The 13,465-nt window shown below is 37.7% G+C and overlaps 1 pseudogene; it reads left to right on the plus strand.

Annotated features, from left to right (window-relative positions):
- The first annotated feature begins 12,716 nt into the window (after positions 1–12,716).
- The window catches only part of LOC138147667 (splicing factor C9orf78-like), a 37,644-nt pseudogene continuing 36,895 nt past the window's right edge, over positions 12,717–13,465 (plus strand).

Below are 13,465 nucleotides of genomic sequence, written 5' to 3' on the forward strand. Positions count from 1 at the left end.
CCCTATTCATTTGAGGGGGCAATGATGGAGTGCTTGTGCTCATATCCCCACCCTCAGATATTGTTTTATGTGTTTATTTTCTATTATCCCTGTTACATTGTTGTAAAATTCCATTGACACCAGTTACCCTTAAACTACCATTAACTTAAATAATGAAATGTATTGTTAATGTATTTTTGCTATGTAAGGGACATGAAAGTTCTTGAGGCTGAATGTAAAAGTAATGGGAAGTTGAAGATCTTCCCTGCCCCTTAATAAATCTGAGGGAATTTTAATATCTTCCCTACTTTGAAGATCTCCTCTGCCCCCTAATAGGCTGAATGTAAACACATGGAGTCCGTGGTGGGAGGAGAGTGCTGAAGGGTGGAGCAGGGCCCATAGGAAGCTGAGAGTCAGAACAGCTAGACAGTGGGAGAGAGAAGATGATAGGGAAGCAGACAGCTAGGCTTGTTAGTATTATTTTGTGGGAAGGCTAAAGGATAATGTTATAGCTTATCAAATTCTTTGCTGCTATGATGGATGCAGTTTTCTGGTTTTAGGATTTTTAGGTTTTCTGGTGTTTGAATACATGTTTTGTTTCTGTCTTCTATATGAAAAGTCTGCTATATTTTATGGTTGAGAACTATGCCAACATATTTACAATCGCCATTGGTACTTTGAATATTGCATTGGCAGTACAGCAACCCATTCTTTGGGCCTCAGTTTCTTTTTCTAGAGGATGAAAGTACTTAGAGAAGTTAACCTCTAAGGTCCCTTCCAACTCTACATATATTAATTTATTATCATAAGTATATACAAAATATATATGAAGGTAATTAATATTCAAGGCAATACAAACCCTACCACTGACTTTAAATTGGGTGACCCTAGGCAAATTATTTCATTTCTGCTGGCTTCAGTTTCCTTATATGTAAAATGGGGATAATAACAGTGCCTACCTCACAAGATTCTTTTGAGTATAAATGTGATATTATATGAAAAGAGCTTTGTAAACCCGAAAACATTATATAAATGCTAATTATAATAATTTTAGAAGGTAGGAGCTAGTACTTGGGGAGGATCAAGAAAGGCATCATGCAGAAGTTGACATTTCAGTTGAGTTTTGAAAGAAACAGGGCATTTTAAATGGATGATGAGAAGAAAAAATATTATAAGCATGGAAGATAGTCATACAGTTATATTAAGTCATAGAGATAGAAAATGGAATGCCACTTGTAAGAACAGCAAGAAGGCCGATTCTGAATGGATCATTGAATGTGTGATTGAGAGTAAAGTGTAATAAGCCTGGAAAGATAAGCTGAATTCAGATTGTGAAAGAATTTAAATGCCAAACAGATGGGTTTCCATTTGATCCTGGAGGAAATAGGAAGCCATTATAACTTATTGTGAACATGTGACTTAAGAAATAACTTTGGTACACATCTTAGAGAAAGGAGAGGCTTCAGGCAGGAAGGTTAACTAATTAGAACTATTATAATAATCCACCTGAAATATTATGTACAGGGTTCATAGTGTTCATGAGAGAGAAAGTAATGGATGTGATAGATGCAAAAGTGAAAAGACTAAGCAAGAGATCAGGTATATGGGAAGAGAGAGAGTGAGGGGTTGAGCATGATTTCAAAATTAAAAAAACATGGACAACTAAAAACGTGGTGTTGCCCTTGATGGAAATTAGCAAGTTCAATCCAGTAGGATTTTAGAATAGAGGGGAGAGACTATAGATGGATATTATATGATATAGATATATGATATAATATATATATTTATGATAGAGAGCTGGATATCATATTAGGTGATAATTGAGGCTAACAACAGCATAATTCCTCATAATGTGAATTTATATGTTTTTACAAAAATTTTTTTTCAAATTTTCATTTTACCTTGGTATTATAATCAAGGAACTTAGTTAACTAAATTGCTGTTTTCCATCAACTGTCAGCCACTCACCAACATGCCAATCACTATGCTAAATGCATGGGTAGTAAAAAAGCAAGTGGAAAGAAAGACAGTCCCTGCCCTCAAAGAGCCTCTATAATATGCAGGAAGACAATACATAAAACAAAGTTGAAATACATATAAAGGGCACCCAGAAAATTTGAAATGTAACCTGGAGAAGAATGAGACATGTATAGCCTGAAATGGAGGTTCTGAGAAGATCTATCACAGACCTGCACAACTTGGCAGTAAGTAGGGGTCAAAATTAAAGTAGACTAAACTTCTTCAGGTCACAGATGGGTTAGAATGGAGACAGACTGACAATGGTTGGTTTCTATGAATCTGTAGCAGCAAGCACCCCAGCATCCCCAGGGTGGCTGCCAACACAGGTTCTTAGATCTGTTTTGATAAAGGAAAGCAACTCAAAATGGGTTAACAAGCTTACTTTAATCAATCAAACATATATCATTTACCTAGTTCAGGGGGAATAGGTCAGCACCCTGAACTTCAGAATATACAGAAGTTACAAGCATAAGTTACAAGAACATTTCAGCAGACAGGCCTCCAAATTATCCGACCATTACATTCATACCAAATCACAGTTTCCAGAGAGGGAAGCATCAACATCTGGGTTTTTCAAAGCTGGGGGGATTGACGGCTGCCCAGAGTCTCATCTGGTCAAATCACACAACACTTCTCAAAGTGAGCCCCAAAGCAAAGCCTTCCATCAGGGCTTATATAGCCTTCTACTAGTTCAGAGAATGTAACAACCTTCTTGACCCACTGCCCAATCACAAAGTATCTCCTGAAAAACAAGCCTCCCACCATAGGCTCCAGGTGCACTTAAGTATAGTTACAGGAGAAGGAGCTAGGGCATGGTAGAAGGAATATTGAGTATAGTCTAGAATCAAATGAGTTTGAATATGTATAGTCTAAAAATTAGATTGTAATAAGTTTTATATAATCTAATCAAGGGGCATGTTTTAGATATTACCCAATCAGAACTATCACTAAGAAGAGAGAAAGCGATCTCCATGATAAAATTTGAGTTGTTTAAAAATATCTTCCCTACTATCCCCAAAAACCTCCCTTACAAAATGTCTTTGCTTGTAACCACTGAAATCTCTCTTATGGTGTTAAGATCCAATAAGATATTCTTACAGACTGATTTGTGACCTAATGTGACTTCTAAAGAAACTTTCTTATGAAGAAGTTAATAGATAGTGGGAAAGATCTGCCTGAGCTGACACAACACACATGAATATAGAGTAGTGAGGGATAATAAAAAGGAGATGGAAGGATGGTAAAACCAAATGGTTTCTATTTCACCATTTTGTGTAGGACCTGGGCCTGCCTGATAAAAACTTAAAAAAATAATAAACCCCAAGAAAAGATTGAATGCTAGAGGTGGCATTGAGAGGGGGAGAGAAAAAAATAAATTTAACTTTTTATTTGAAAAAAATGATATTTTAATCCCTTGTAGCTCTTTCTTTTCTGTCTTGTAAAAAAGAAAACTATGACAAGTTATGCACATTCACCAAAAAAAAAGAAAATTTCTGCTTTTTCTTTTTAAAAAAAATTCTTTATTCTGAGTCCATCACCTTTCTGTAAGGAGGTGAGTAACAGGCCTTTGTCATTGCTCCTCTGGAATTATGGTTGTTCATTACATTGATCAAAATTCTTAAATCAAAGTAATTTATATTTACAATGTTGTTATTATTATTATATAAATTGTTCCCCTGGTCTATTTTCTTTGTCCTTTATTTTTCACATAAGTCTCTGTCTTTGAAACTATTACTTTAACAAAATCTTTAAAGCATTTATTGCATTAAACATTTTGTATAGAATCCAGTAAATCCCTTGAATTTCAAAGTTTATCTAAATAAACAGAATGGAAATTTGGAAAATCTAAATTTGAAAGAATCTTGGAATATTCCATAACATTCAGCCACCTAATCAAGGAAACTTCAGGTCTTGAAAGTCTTTTAAATTTCCTAAATTGTTGGAATTCTTGTTTTTTTTTTTTAATTTTATTTTAGACTGAAACACCAGAACACAAATACAGAATAGAGAAAAGAAACAAAAATATATCATGAACTTAAATATTGGAACTTAAACACAAAGTAAGAAAGGACCAAAAATAAAAGGCATATCATGTGCATAGCATAAGAGAGGATTCAAAATATGTAACAAATTTTAATTTCAAGAAAGCCTGTATGATAAACACTACATGTTGCATTGAGAACTGTCCATCTTTTCTCTGCTTTCTTATAAGTTTTCTTTTGTTCTCTACTGTGCCCTTTTTTACTTTGTTCTCCCCACCACCATCACCCAGAAGGCTACAATTAAGGGTAGATCTCTCTCTCTCTCTCTCTCTCTCTCTCTCTCTCTCTCTCTCTCTCTCTCTCTCTCTCTCTCTCTCTCTCTCTCTCTGTCTCTTTGTGTGTGTGTGTGTGTGTGCATAGACATACATAGACATATATTTTCCCGAACAAGTTCTACTCGTGATCTTTGTTTTTATGTTTGTGCATATATCATGTTTCCTATACCTCCTGCCTCTTCTACTTTACTACTACCTGTTTCCTTGCCCTCCTGTGACTTGCTACCCCCTTCAAGGATCCCTCCCCTATCCTCTCATCCCTGTAAATCTCAACACCCTTCTTTTCACCTATTCACCCACCCTTGCCTCTAAAGATCCCTTCTTTGTCCTCTCCACCCTCCCTAGTGTTGTGCCAACACAATATTCACAACACCAACTGTGACTGTAAATATGCCAGCATAATTCTTAATCACAAAATATAACAGACTCTCTATATAGAAGATAGAAGCACAACTTTATTTAGACACCAGAAAACCAAATCCCAACACCAGGAAACCAAATCCATCATAGCAACATAGAAGTTAATACACCACATCACAGAAGAGAACCATACCATCCTTTAGCTTTCCCACAGATCAATACTCATGAGCATAGTTATCTCCCTGGATGCATCCTCTCTCTCCCACCATCTAGCTGCACTAACTCCCAGCTTCCTGTGGGCCCTGCTCCATTCTTTAGCAAACTCTTCCCACCACAGGCTCCATGTGATTACCTTCAAGCTATTAGGGGACATGGAAGATCTTCAAATTCCCATTACCTTTACACCTATCCACTTACCATTTTATTTCTTCTGAATTTAGAAGACTTTTATGCTCTTCTAAATATATATGCATTGTTCCCTCTTAATCCAATTCTTTATGAAAGTAGATTACCAGAACTACCAGTCCTCCTCCCCATTATAATTCCTCTGTATTAATTCTTCATTTTGCACATCATTTGTTTACTCATTTTTAATTACTCTTGTTAGCTTTACCTAAATGGTTTGACTTTTTGAATTTATGTATTACTCAGGTTTACCCCAATCTTTCTTATGAGCCACCCAATTATTAAGAAGGATCTTAGACATATGTTTTACATTTGCAAATTTCCTATTCCTGTGAATTCTTTTGGGGCAGGTGACCATTTGATGTTACTCTTTGGGGGTGTCTTTGTTTCAATATCCTTCTTTGAAGATGAAATTCCCATAAAAGCTTTCTATGATTGGACTCCTTCTCCTTTGTGTGTGCATTTTTATTTTTTGGAATAAAAGCTTAATTTTTGTAATTACCTCTAGCCCTGAGGTGTGGAAGTTGGTACCTCTGGCCCCAGATCTTCAGTTCTCCCCTCTAATATGGAACTAAAGCCAAATCTCCAACCTCCTGTAAGTGCCCACAGCCAGGGGCTTTCTGCCCAGTGCTTCTGCACTCACCAAGTGTGTATTCTCTCCCTCTTGCCCCCACCACTCTCTGCAACACATCTGGGTCTGGTGTTCCTTGTCCCCAGAGGTTCCCTTGATATTACCCAGCTCAGATACCCAACTCCCCTTATTGTCCTGGGGGTAAAAGCTTCTGTGGCTGGGGCCTAGGCAGACTCTCAAACCAACATACCCCACATGTCTTCCTGTTTATTGTTAAATAGTGGACCCTACCCTAGAGGTGTTTACTCTTCACAGGGACCAAACCCTTGTCCTGGGATTTTTCTTCTGATCTTCTCAGATTATTCCTGGAAGACCCCTATCATACTCCTATTCTTACTTATTTTTACCTAAACTTTGTTTGCCCTAAGGTGCTATTTCATATTTTTTATTGGGGAAAATTTTGAGAGCTTGGAATTTTCTGACCTACTGTGCCATCTGAACAGGATCCACTAGACCCTGGATTTTTTAAATTTTAAATTAAGGTCTTTTCCAGGTCTCAGTTTGTTTGAGGTAATGTTCACTCAATGGCTAGGTAAGAATTGAGACAAAAGATCCTCTAGTTTCACATAACAAAAACATCAGTCTGGGAGGGGAAGACCCTGAGAATTTCTGGTCAGAACAGAGAACAATTGCAATTTACACACCCTAAACCATCAAAACCCAAATAAGGAGCAATAGAGGATTAGACTAGGGTCTCTTATTGGCCATTCAATGAAAGTCAGAGTGATTTGGGCTTAAAGGCATAGTCAAGTAGCTCCATTTGGATCACAATAGGCTTTTTGTTTTGTTTTGGATAGGGGAAGGTAGGTCAATTGGTGTTAAGTGACTTGCCCAAGGTCACTCTAGTGACCTTATTTTGTATTAAATGTCTGAGGCCAGATTTGAATTCAGGTCCTCCTGACTCCTGGTCCAGTGCTCTATTCACTATGCCACCTAGCCACCCCACAATGGGCTTTTTAAAAGTCTGTTTTTTTCAGCGCTATAATTCAGGAAATCATAAATGAAAACTGTTCAGGACAGAGAGTAAATTATCCTAGTTTTTTGGGGAAAAAAATGGAAAATTTAAAAAAAATTCTGGTACCCAACCTCACAATATCATACAAAATATGTGACCAAAAATTATATTCCTTTTGACAGAGCACTTACATGTAAGGATATGACTCACCAAGTAGAGAGAAGACTTACATGTGGCAAGGGGAAAAGAAGGAGGAGAAGGAGAAAGAAGGAAGAGAAGAGTAAAAAAAGGAAGAGATAGCAGTGTTCTGCAACACAAATTGGTATGTTGGGTTCCCAGAGGCCAACCACCTACTCAGATTGTTGTTCATCCTTCATTTTTGAAGAGGACCAATGGCATCACAAGGGTGATGTCTTCACATGAATTAGATTTAAGTGAGGCAGAGCTGCTCAGTTGTCAGCCTTCCTATTTCTTCCAGTATTATCAGAGTCCAGTACAACTGGCTATGGCTCAGGATATAGTGAATGGCCTTGCCATCTCTGATGTCTGACTAATCTCTACGTGCTCCATAGCATCTACTTCAGCCGCCTTCATGACTGTTGGAACAAATTGTTCTTTTCTGCCCATTCCTCCAGAAGTCTTCACATGCTTGCGGTAAACTTTTCCCTAATGCAATAATTGGTTTAAAGACTGTCCATTGCCTTCAACCTAATTTAGCCCATCTCCCAAGATAGTTTACTGGGTTGTGGTCACTGATGATGCTACAGCTCCTTGGAGACACAGACAAGGGGTGGATGTAGATAGAAACCAAAGATGGATGAGAAACACTGACAAAAGCCTGGCAGTTTTCATATCAGAGGTATTCTCTCTCCCTTGAACACCCCATATCTTGTACTCCAGTGGTACTGACCTCCCTCTTTGTTGTTTTTCACATAGGATCTCACAACTTTGGACATTTTCACAGGATATTCCTCATTCGTGGAATTCTCTCCCTCCTCATATACATTTCTCGGTTTTCCTGACTTCCTTCAGGTCACAAATAATATTCCAAATTCTTTAAAATGCCTTTCCTGATCTTCCTTAATACTAGTGTCTTCCCTCCATAGATTTTTATGCTTTGGCTGTAATTGTATCCTGTGGCTGGGGCCTAGGCAGCCTCTCAAACTAACAAACCCCAGGTGTCTTCCTGTTTGTTGTTAAAAAGTGGACCCTAACCTGGAGGTGTTTACTCTTCACAGGGACCAAACCCTTGCCTGGGATTTTTCTTCAGATCTTCTCAGATTATCCCTGGAAGACCCCTATCACATGTAATGCCTATATATTGTTTGGACATAATTGGTTTCATGTTGCCACTCCAAGTAAACTGTAAATCCTTTGGAACTAGGGCTATTTTTTTAACCTTTCTTTTCATTTACAACATTTAACATCATGCCTGGCACATGGTAGGATTTAATTTGATTTAAATTAAATTTTTAGTTAAGTTGATTTGAATTTCTTCTTTTTAAGTGATATAAGCAGTGAGGGAATCTTAATGGATTCTAGGTATCCCTAGCATGGGGAAAGAGACAAAGAAGAAGGGGTACCCAAAATGAGAAGTCAGGTAGGGGGTATGATGGATAGTATATTACATGCAATAGACACTTAATAAATGTTAACTGAACTGAATTGTATTGAATTAAATTAGACAAATAGAGAGAGCACCTACATTGAAAACTCACAAGTCCACCAAAGTATTCCATTCTTGTCATCATTCTCAGTAGGACCACAAGCAACAAGAGATTGCAGTTTCTACATGTTTACATGTGTGTAATGTGAAGTGTTGGCCAAACAAAGCAAGTTAAGCAATCTATTTTGTCCAAGACCTCATACATTAAGTGGAAATATGTTTTGACAACATTAAAGCAAGAACATGATCTAAGCAAGAACAAGTGGAAAGAAGAATTTAGCTCAGTTTGGCTACCAAATGTGGAAGGACTTTGTTGACTGGTGCACTGGACTTGGCCTGAAAGACTATTAAGAAAACTAAGGGACTATAGAAAAGGAAGTGACACTTTACATATGTCCAACTAGAAAACAAGCAAAACAGCAACAGCAAAAGAATTAGGATTTATGTACTTGGTTAGCTTGTTCTGATTGGTTACTGGTCTAGTGAGGGAAAAAATCCTGTGTTCATATAAGTCATCCTGACTATGATGGCATTCCCAACCTAAACAAGTTACATTATCAGGCTAAGAAGTATTCTGACTTTTCTCAAATATTTCTTATTTTCTCCAGGACACTCTGGACATTTGGTCCTTGGTATTCTGCTGTTAGTTGAAAGTAGGGTCTTCAGCATCTTTTGTTTTAATAAGACCTCAGACAATCCTCCTCCTGAGTTAAAGATTCCCCAATAAAATAGCACTCTATATTCAATATCTAGAATCTGTTCAAATGTGAATGTGAAAGACTGGGGAAGGGAGATGCAAAGAAGTAGAGGCAAAACCAAGTGTATATCAAAGTCACACTGTCACAGAACTTTTTTTCAGCTGGGAAAGAAATTCAAGAACCTCCAAATTTCTCCACTGACTCAAATTATGCAATAGGTATTTTAAGCTTTGTTTAATCAACAAGCCAGTAAATGAAATCAAAGCACGTGATGTTCCAGGTAGGATTCAATGTAGCAGGATAGAAAAGGGGAAAATATTTTTTCCCCTAAAATAAATGTGTAACATAATGACCTTTAAAGAGTGAAGTCATTGTCCTAATCAGCCAATGAAGTTTATATGGCCACTTGGCATTAAGATTGAATGTTGGTCTTGGAGTTAGGAAGACTTGAGTTGAAATTATGCCAAAGATATTTACTAGTTATATGACCTGGGTAAACAACTTAATCTTTCTCAGTCTCAGTTTCCTCATGTGAAAAATGGAGATAATTAGTAGGACATATGGTTCTCATATGTTACATTACACATGTAAAGCACATTGCAAATCTGTGCTTAGCAAGGTGCCTAGCACATAATAAGCTCTTAATAAATGGTTACTGACTGACTGATTGACTGTTACATACAGCATGGAAAAAATATACTTGATTGACCTGAAAGCGTGTCTTTGCTGTTTTTTCAGGGTTTATCTCTTCTGCACATTATATTTCCTAGACTTTAGCACATCAGTTGCCATTATCTTATACAGCTGACCTCATTAATAAATAATCATATATCATGGGTAAGATGATTCTCTAAACCAACCTTTTTATGGAGTAGATTTGAGATCCATTAAGGTATATTTAACCCTGAGTGGGGAAGAAAAAATAATTGGGATCGATGAGACAGAAAGCAAGCACCTTGAAGTAGTCAGTCAAGGTTGGAGTTGTCTGGGGAAAGTAAACTGGGCAGTATTTGAAATGCATTGGAGTTCTCTGTTGAGGAGGAAGAGGTAGCCTCTGTATATATGAGGGATATCAATTTTTAATACTGATTTATATTCTGTATTTTCACTCTGTATTGTATGTAACTACATCAATCTTTTTAGGAAAAAGAAGCCTGGTAGATAAAACTATGCATTCAATAATGTATAACTCTGTTTCTTTTATGTTTGCTCTTGTAAGCCCACTTGTTACTAAACGATATATTTTTAATTAGCTTTGTCTGCTTCACATCCAAAAGGCTAGCTGAGTGTGCTCTCCCTACAGACCTCTTAGCAAAATGACCTGTTCCAAGTTACAGGTTTTCTCCTTCTCTAGGCAGGACAAACAATGTACAATTTATTCAAATGTTAGACAAAGTTTTACATAACTCTCGACTATTCCAACTTGCTTCCCTCAGCCTTTACCATCATTCCATTGTTTAGGCAAATTTGCTACACTAATTTGCTTGCTTTGCTTGACTTTTTTTTAGATACCCAATCTCCTGATTTTGTCTCATGGCATCATTTATATCTCAAATTTTGTGTCAATTCAAGTAATCCATCTTTTCAAAGGCCTAATATTTTAGAAAATTCTTTCTGGATAACATGGGAAAATGTTGTGTTGGCTCTAATATTCCTAAATCTGTGTCAGAATTTCTTCACATACTTATTTTAATAATATTTTATTGTTTTCCCAATTACATGTCAAGACAAATTTTGGCATTCTTTTTTTTTTTTTACAAGATTTTGAGTTCCAATGTTTTTGTCTTTCCCTCTCTCCCTTTCTCCCTCCCTCCCTTCCATTATTCCAAAAAGGTAGGCAATTTGATAAAGCTATACATGTGATATTGTGGGGGGCTATTGATATCCCGTCCTCTTATTTACCCATAGTAAGTCTTCGGTCGTCACCGGCCTCCTAGGAGGAATTACCAGACAGAGCACCCGAGGTTTAAAGGAGTTGTTTATTCAGGCTCAGCTACATCGCGACTGCCCTGAACTTCCGCATCAGGGCAACTTATAGGTACACATAGCCAATCATCTTCTACAGCTCTATTCATTACCTTTTAAGGTCATACATCAAGCAAGCAGGCACTAGCCCATATACCATTACTTCCTGGCCCCCAACATGATATCATATAAAATATATTTCCATATTAATCACAGTTGTAAAAGAAGAAACAGATCAAAAGGGAAAAAATGGAAAAGAATAAAAAAAGTGAAAAAAAAGCATGCTTCATTCTGAATTCAGGGTCCATTAGTTCTAAATTTCAATATGGATAGCATTTCTCTTTCATCAGTCTTTTGTATTTGTGTTGTATCTATGTGTTACTGAGAAGAGCTGTCACTCACATTTGATCATCACGCAAGTTGCTGATACTGCGTACAATGTTTTCCTGGTTCTGCTCATTTTACTTTGTATTAGTGCACAGAAGTCTTTCCAGGTCTTTCTGAAATCTGCCACTTTATCATTTCTAATTGCACAATAATATTCCATTATATTCATATAGCACATCATGTTCAGCCATTCCCAAATTGATGGGCACCACCTCAGTTTCCAATATATTGTCACCATGTATAGGGCTGCTGTAGATATTTTTCTTTGCACATGTAGACCTTTTTCCCTTTTTGTGATCTGTTTGGGATACAGACCTAGCAGTAGTCTTATTGAATCAAAGGGTATACACAGGTTGATTCCCTTTTGGGCAAACTACTAAATTACTCTCAAGAATGGTTGAATCAGTTCACAACCCCTCCAACCATGCTTCAGTGTTCTAATTATACCACATCTTCTCTAACATTTATCCCTTAACTTTTTTGTCATATTAGCGAATCTGATAGGTGTGAGGTATTATTCAGAGTTGTTTTAATTTGCATTTCTCTAGTCAAAAAGTGATTTAGAACACTTCTTCATATGCCTATAGATAACTTTGATTTCTTCATCTGAAAACTTTGGGACAAGCCAATGCATGCAAGATTAGAAGGAAAGCAGAAAGCTAGGAAATATACCTCTCATACCCTCTTCGACTTTTCCAGTAGGACATGGTGTATCTCCATGCCCCAGTGCCTGCACATCCCAATTCCCAATTTCATGTAAAATGGTATTAATAACAGTGTGTGTGTGTGTGTGTATATATATATATATATATATATATATATATATATGCATGTGTGTGTTTAAACATTTGATTTTAAAACTTTGAATTCCATATTCATTTCCTTCTCCCCTTGTCTCCCACCCTTACTGGGAAGATAAGCAATTCAGTATAGGTTGTACATGTGTATCTAATGCAAAACATTACCATAATAGATATACTGTAAAACACTGACTATATTTCCTTCCATCCTATCCCACCTCCCACTTGTTTACTCATGTTACCACTCAATTACTTGACTTTTGGGCTTTTTGCCACAGTAGGACTCTCCTACCAGAGAGGGGAGCTTCATACCAAATGCTGGGGTTTTCTCAGCTGCTAAAGGTGTTAGTTGGGTACCCTCTCTGAAGCCTCCACATGCTCTGGCAAGCTGGTCACACACCCCAGGACCTCCACCCCAGACTGCAATCCATATCCAAGCAGGTTAAAGCAAGATCGATTACCCCTCAGAATGGTCACTTGGTCCCCCTACAGTCTGCAGGTCAGGAGCTGAAGCTTCCACATGATGGCGGCTGCATGGCCACAGCACCTCAGGGGCTTCTCCCTCCACAGGATATAGGCCGATGGACTCCCAAACTACCGGATCCCAAAGTCCAGACTGCACTGACATCTCACTTTGTCCTTGGCATCTATGGATTGATAATTATGGAAACCACCACAGCTGCTGGTGATCTGAAGTCCCTCCAGCAGGCGGCTCCTCAGGCCATCCTGGGGCTAAAACCTTTGGCTTGCATGGGGCTGAGGTCAGCTCCCAGAGTACAGCGCTGACTGCTTCCTGCCGGCCTGCCAGGCTATCCTCAGCATAAGGTTAGCTTCTCTGTGTCATTTTGTAGGTTCTGTAGCTCCAAAGTTTGTTCACACTTTTTGCATGAATTGGAGGTGGTGGGAACTGGAGCCCAGCGGAAGTCCTGTTTCTACTGGAAACTCCCCATCCTGAATATTTCAATTAAGCAGCATTGGAAATAGTCTAATTTGTTCACCATGTTTTTTCTACAATGTAACAGTGTCCAAAATTCTCATCTAGAAAGAAGGGACAACAAAGTAGCACAAGATATCTAAATAACACAAAAACATTTCTAGAATCCCCCCCCCCCACACACACACACACAAAAGAACACCTGTAACTAAAAGCAGAATTAAATGTGTTATAGAATCAAATAACCATATTTTGATAATTCAGTGGCTCTCCATGGCTATGTGACCTAATTGTTAGGAGTATTCATTCTACTTGAGTGGATCAGTCTCTTCATATCTGCCTTCATTGT

This window comes from Petaurus breviceps, unplaced genomic scaffold, assembly GCF_028583685.1.
Source record: "Petaurus breviceps papuanus isolate PSGF00001 unplaced genomic scaffold, PetGlider_PUasm1.0 90804, whole genome shotgun sequence".
NCBI classification, from domain to species: Eukaryota; Metazoa; Chordata; class Mammalia; order Diprotodontia; family Petauridae; genus Petaurus; species Petaurus breviceps.